The sequence below is a fragment of the Labeo rohita genome, unplaced genomic scaffold (assembly GCF_022985175.1).
Source record: "Labeo rohita strain BAU-BD-2019 unplaced genomic scaffold, IGBB_LRoh.1.0 scaffold_83, whole genome shotgun sequence".
NCBI lineage: Eukaryota > Metazoa > Chordata > Actinopteri > Cypriniformes > Cyprinidae > Labeo > Labeo rohita.
Genome location: NW_026129777.1, coordinates 65,572 through 72,500, shown reverse-complemented (window position 1 = coordinate 72,500; position 6,929 = coordinate 65,572).

Genomic DNA, 6,929 nt, shown 5'->3' with positions numbered 1-6,929 from the left:
AGTGACGACAGTCTGCTATGTATCTCGTCACCACGATACGCAGGGAGGGGGCCAGAGCAAATTACAGTGTCTGACATCATACTTGCAAGTTCACACACCTCTTTAACATTATTTTTAGTGATCTCCGACTGGCGAAGTCGAACATCATTTGTGCCGACGTGAATAACGATCTTACTGAATTTACGTTTAGCATTAGCCAGCACTTTTAAATTTGCCAAGATGTCAGGCGCTCTGGCTCCCGGTAAACATTGGACTATGGTGGCTGGTGTCTCTATTTTCACGTTCCGTACAATAGAATCGCCAATAGTGATGGGTCGTTCTTGAACGATTCGTTCATTTTGAACGAATCTTTAATGTGACTCGGGACGAACGAGTCGCCTCGGGGAGTGATTCGTTCAGTCGCGCATGCGCAACATCCTATTAGGTTCTGTACTGGAATTAGTTCACCTGTCTTAGAGTCGTTCGTTCACCTTATGGGGCTGTCACGTGATGAACGAACGACTCAAACCCGAAGACTCAAAAGATGAACTAATCAATTCTCCTTCCGGCTCAGGCTGCATAGGTTAACATTACGGGGATGTCACGTGATGAACGAACGACTCAAACCCGAGGACTCGAGAGATGAACTAATCAATTCTCTTTCCGGCTCAGACTGCGTTGGTTAGCTAATTGGGCTGTCACGTAATGAACAAACAACTCAAACCCGAAAACTTGTCAGATAAGAGGCGAGGTGAGCGAATCATAGACTAAAGACCCAGGTAAACAATGAATGAATCTTTTCTGTTTCTTATAGCATTATAGTTTTGTTTTGTTTGTAGTGTGATCAACGTTTGTGTAAGCAGTAGATGTGTTAGGGAGGTAAAACGTAACATTTTAATTATATTTTGCTAAAATGAACGAAATGAACGAAATGACTCGAAAAAAGATTCGTTCATTTTGCTGAACGAGACTCAAAGGACCGAGTCGGTAAAATGATCCGAACTTCCCATCACTAATCGCCAATAACTAGAGCACTTTGATCAGGTTTCTGAGTGGGTGCGTCACTGAGTGGGGAGAACCTGTTTGATGTTCTGATCGGAACGGAAGAGCGGTGTTTTGACCCGCGACTATGCCGTCTCACAGTCACCCAGTTGCCCTGCTGCAAAGGCGAAGTTACCGGAACCGAACAATGTACGGGACTTCCTAAGCTAGTCGCATCCAAAGCCATATCTAATGCCCTCACATTCTTACTATCCTCGATTAAAGTTTGGATGCGTGTCTCTAGTTCTGAAATCTTCTCTGTCAGCCTAACTATTTCCCTGCATTTATCACATGTGAATCCCTCGCTGCCGACAGAGATTGATAAACTATACATATAACAGGTGATGCAGGTTACCAGGAAAGGAGAAGAAGCCATTACTCACCGTAGATGTAGAATGATTTCAACTCACCACTGTTGTCTGATGAACTTGTGTAGAAAAAGGCGTAGAGAAAAATTAAAAGTTAAAAGTGAATGGCAAGCTAACCGGCTAACACACTACAAACACGCTGCACTCGCGGTTGTAGAATAAAAACGAGCGATCAACGAGAGCGAGGGAAGAAAGGAAAGCGGTAGTAGACGTGAATAGAGACGTGAGTGGGAATGCAAATGGCAGGCTAACCGGCAAACGGAATGCTAACACACAGCGCAGCGTTGCACTGGCGATTATAGATTAAAAGCGAGCGATCGGATTAGTTTGATGGATAATAACAGAAATCTGGTGGGGAAAAAAGCTATATTTTATCACTTTAAACAACAGAAAGTAATAGTAAAATAGAGATTTCCTCAGAAGAATAAAACTCTAGGGAGCTACAAACGCACACCACTCTGCAACAGGAGACCGGAACCGGAAGTTCAAATAATAAAAATCGCATACAATTTTTATTAATAACTTCAATATTTGTTCAATTTATTTATTTATTTTCAATGTCATCAATGCTTTTTCCGCGGGTCCTTAAAAAGTCTTACATTTAATTGTATCAAGTTTAAGGCCATAAAAATACAATGGGGAAGAAAAGACAAGTATTGCCATATAGCGTAATGTAATTATTAAAATTAAAAAAGGGTATTATTTTATTGGATAAATATGAGCGCTGCACGTTTCAAAGTGAGGTGCTGTGCTGCTTTGTGTACTGCCATTACCGGGGAAACCGTTATATTTGTGAAAAGAGCGCCACCTACTGGCAGAGAATTAATTAGCATTTTTAATCAGCTCTTCTTCTAGATTAATATTACACTAAACCATTTTAAAACTAAAACAATTTTCTTAAAAATGGTTTAAAGGCTGAAATGTTACGTTTACCATTTTTTATTATGTTTTTTTTTTTTTTTTTTTGTTAATATTTTATTACAGTTAATATGCTACTGTAGACATCGCCCTACCCCACTCATATGGCAATAATTTTATCTGTGCAGGTCTTAAAAATGCTTAAATTTGTGCTTAAAAATCTTGCAGAAACCCGGTGTGCTATGAAATAAACATGATTACAAAAACAAGGGAAAACATTCAAAATAAATATTCAAAATAAAATATTAAAGTTGTACAAAACGCTCTGTTCTTGCACACACCCAAAGCGCTTATAAGCACAGAGACGTGTTTCAGACCGAGTTGATTCCTCTTTCATGTCTCCCCGCATACGCATGTGGGTTTGCGGTTACGTTGCTTTATTGGAAATATTTCTGGTTTAAACCACGAAGGCGAGTAAATGGATATTACACAAGAAACGTGAAAACTTTGCGCATTGGTTATGCTGGTGAACGTCTTAACTTCAGTCAGTTCACTATACAGAAAGCGAAAGTGACCAATTTTTTTGGAATGCTGCATTAACGGCGCATGTTCTTTCAGAGACGAATCTACTTCAACATATGCAGATAACAGTGTATAACGGTCTAGAATTGGAACACCCTTTTACTCTTCGTGGTAAATGTCACATAAATTGTTTACGTAACGTTAACTTGGTTGCTGTCTGGCTTGTTTGACAAATGAACATCGGGGCTGCACACTCAACATTCTCTGTATATCGTCACGCATCTTCCTCTTGGAGTTTCCTGCCAAATAAGGGAGGGCTTAGACCTGTTATTGTCTTGTTTTACACACACACACACGGATGATAAAATGCAAAACTCAAATTAATTCGCAAGCTGTCTGTGAAGCGACTGTGTAAACACAGACATCAGAATGCCGCTTCAGGTCAGGCTGCCATTAACTTAGCTCATCGAGTTCGCACTCTAATGGACAAATGCACAATTGGAAAGTATTATTTATTGCAGTTGATTTAATGAACTTAAAATACTGTATGACTGCTTTTCCACCCCAACCTGCATGTTACTCTGTAGTTCAGTTTCATTCATTTCATTTTTTGTCATATCCATTTTGTTAGATTATATTGCACTCTCTGCCAGATATTACTGTGAGTCTTCCTGTATGTGTTCTCTCTCCTTCCTGTCTACTGTATTCTCCCTCCCTATACCTCTTTGTTTTTAAAGTATGTATAGTTTGAAAAACTAAGATGCTATTCTTCTCTCAGAATTGTTTTACTTCTATATGGCACATCTTTTGTTTTGTATGACGCACATATGTAACACCACGCCCTGACAATGGATCTATATAATCTAATGTTGGAGAATAAACTTGGAAGAAGATTGTGAACATACAATTGGCTTCATGTTCATAATTCTTTCCATGGGCCCATGCAAGGACTGAGAATAGTCGGACGGCATCGAAAGACAAAGAGCTATGATATTTATTAACAAATGGGGGGTCTTTCCAGGAATTTCTACAGACAGGTTATGTATTTATAAGGATTATAGAAGTATGATATGCTTGGATCAGTCAGAATTGGTTACTGCCCTTTTTGGCATTATGCCAAGAAGGAATTGCTTGCTCTTTTCCTGCAACGAGGAACTGGCTTTATTAAAATAAAATAAAGAGCTGCTATATATGTTATTAATTGGAAGACATTTCTTAAATTTTGGACAGCTGCACAGAATGACTGACCATAGCACAGATTGCTTATGCAGTTGCCAATGGGCAATTCAACATGAAGAAAGAGACATTATGGCTGTGGAAAACAGGAAAAGGTGATAAGTGATCAGCTACACCCACTGTAAGAGGAATTCCATACTAAAACAGACTGGATTTAGAATAGACAGGAGTTGCTGTGAAATACAGAAAGAGTTTTGCACTCTGCTTTAAAGACAGGCCTTCTCATAAAGCTGATAAATGTGATAGATGTTCCAGGATTCCTTAAAAAAAAAAATTATAAAAAGGGCACAAAGTGTCCAAGGTCAAAATATGGATGGTAAAGCAATGAAACTGGTCACTCCATCTTGATTTAATAGATATTTCTTAGGGCTGAATTTAAGGAATTTAAAACTTTAAAATTCCAAATGAACTGAAATTACAAATGCTGTCCTACCCAGATATTGCAGTTGCCATGGATCCAAGGAGATTTCCAATCTTTTTAGAGCAGCTCATGAGCAATAGAAAGAGGTAATAAAGATGAAATTAAAGTGCACAGTTAAATGATGAACTATATTTAGAAATTAAAATTGGTTCTTTTAATTATGGCATGCCTAGACCAAAAATATCATTTGGACAAAATATAAAAAAATTTGGGGTTCATGATCACGATGTGAAACTCATCCCCATTGTGATGGACATCGTCCAACTGTTTTAGTCCAACGTTTAGACACTGTTGCAAGGGGAATGCCACAGTGCCTATGTTTAGTAGCTTGTCAGTAGGATGTCATGATAGTTTCATAAAACTGATTTTGTGTCAGATGTATTAAATACAGTGTGCTTGTTAACATGTTACATGTGGGCTGAGTGTTTCACAGGAAAAAACTTGATATTAATGGGTGAAAAGCCTTAATAAAAAGGCAGAAATTTGATGGATAGTGAGACACCTTTAAACAACAAAGAAATAATTGAGCTGAATTGAAAGTCACTGTATATCACTCAGAAGTGATATACAAGGGGGAATTAAAGAAAAGACACCCCTCGGTCCACATGAATTTTCCTCACAGGTCACCTCAGTAAGGATCGACTGGATGATGAGTAAACGTGTTGTCTCTAACAAAAGGATTTTAAGGTGTCCTTTCACAGGTAGAAGTAGTTCTGCTGAAACCAGGGATGGTTTACTCCACTAATCTGGAATGTCCAAGTGATGGAGCGAGACACATGGCGGAGCATCCTGAGTTCATAGACGTGCTTCTAATTCTGGCAGAGGCAGAAGAGCCCCCAAGGGGGACCAACAAGGAGAATGAGCAAACTCAACTGGTGGCTTAAAAGCCCACTGTTTGCTCCAACTGATAAAGAGCCTGCCCGAATCAAGGAAAGACTGAGGAGCAACTCCATCAGTGTTTGAGAAGAAGAAGGAGAATGCAAGAGAGGCTGATTAAATCATCTTGATCCTGAAATCATCCTGATATAGTGCGGAATGAAGAAATTACGATGAGGTTTAAATTTATCAAAAGATTTATTATGTTTATCTGTATGACATTACTAATTGTTGTTTTAGCTGATTCAAGTCACTGCATAGGTCTAAAAAGTAGCATAGGCTTTAAAAGTAAATTTGTTAGATTGCCGTAAGACAGCATTAATTATATAAGTGGAAATAAATGGACCAAATGACATTAAAAGTCTGAGAGCTGCAGTAAGTCCTCAATACAGCAAAAGTCCAGGTGACATTAGGGGTTATTTCTTATGGGGGCTCACATCTGACTGTCCTGGTGAAAATCTAATAGTTAAATTACGGATATCTGTCTGAGGTCTGAGAGATATTCGTAACCTTTTTAAACCAAAGATGTGAACAAGGTATTATGCAATGCATTGACATTTGACTTTTTGCAAGGCATTGACATTATTACGCAATGCATTGACATTTGACTTTTTGTCTCTGTTGCAATCCATTATATTAGGCTTTGATTAAGAATTGTGTGAAAGAAGGAAACTAGAATTTGCAAGACTATTACTAAAATTATTAGGCCACGGCTGTAAAATTGGTAATATGCCTGGCTGTACTGGAAGCCTGCTCACCTGTACATATTTCTTTATAAATATGGGTGAGGAAAACTGGCTAGATAATGAAGATACACAATACATCTGCTATGAACATGAGGTAGTGACTAGCCAACCATATTGCCAACCCTAGGCCAAGGAAAAGCTACAAGGCTTACATTTACCTGCACTGCAAACCTACTAGACTATGACAAAAAGGCAAAGTGTGACATAGTAGAAATATCATGTTGCACATATATCTCTGATAATAATGTTGATTGATTTAGGTTTACTGAATATGAATAGAAATGCTTAGGAAGCATAGGCAAAGGAAGTAGTGAATACTCAGAATGATTTTTGTCTTGATTCACAAGTTGGTAAAGATGCTTGCGAGTGCCATGATGAACAGAACTGTTAAATGTGCAGATCTTAAGTGGAATGAGAAAATGTTGATCTGATGTTAAGGAATTGGGCAGAGAGCCTTTGTGATGTTTATTATTTAAACAAATGGAGGAACTGTTTGATTATATTGCACTCTCTGCCAGATATTACTGTGAATATTCCTGTTTTTGTTCTCTCTCCATCCTGTCTACTGTATTCCCCCTCCCTGTACCTCTTTGTTTTTAATATAAATATACTTTGAATAACAGGATGCCTCTGGAAAGAAGCTATCCTTCTCCCAGAACGGTTATACTTATACATCTTTTGTTTTGTATGACGCACATATGTAACACCACACCCTGACAATGGATCTATATAATCTAATGTGGGAGAATAAACTTGAAAGAAGATTGTGAACATACAATTGGCTTAATGTTCATAATTCTTTCCATGGGCCCATGCAAGGACTGAGAATAGTCGGACTGCATCGAAAGATAATAAGCTATAATATTTCACACATTTCTTTTA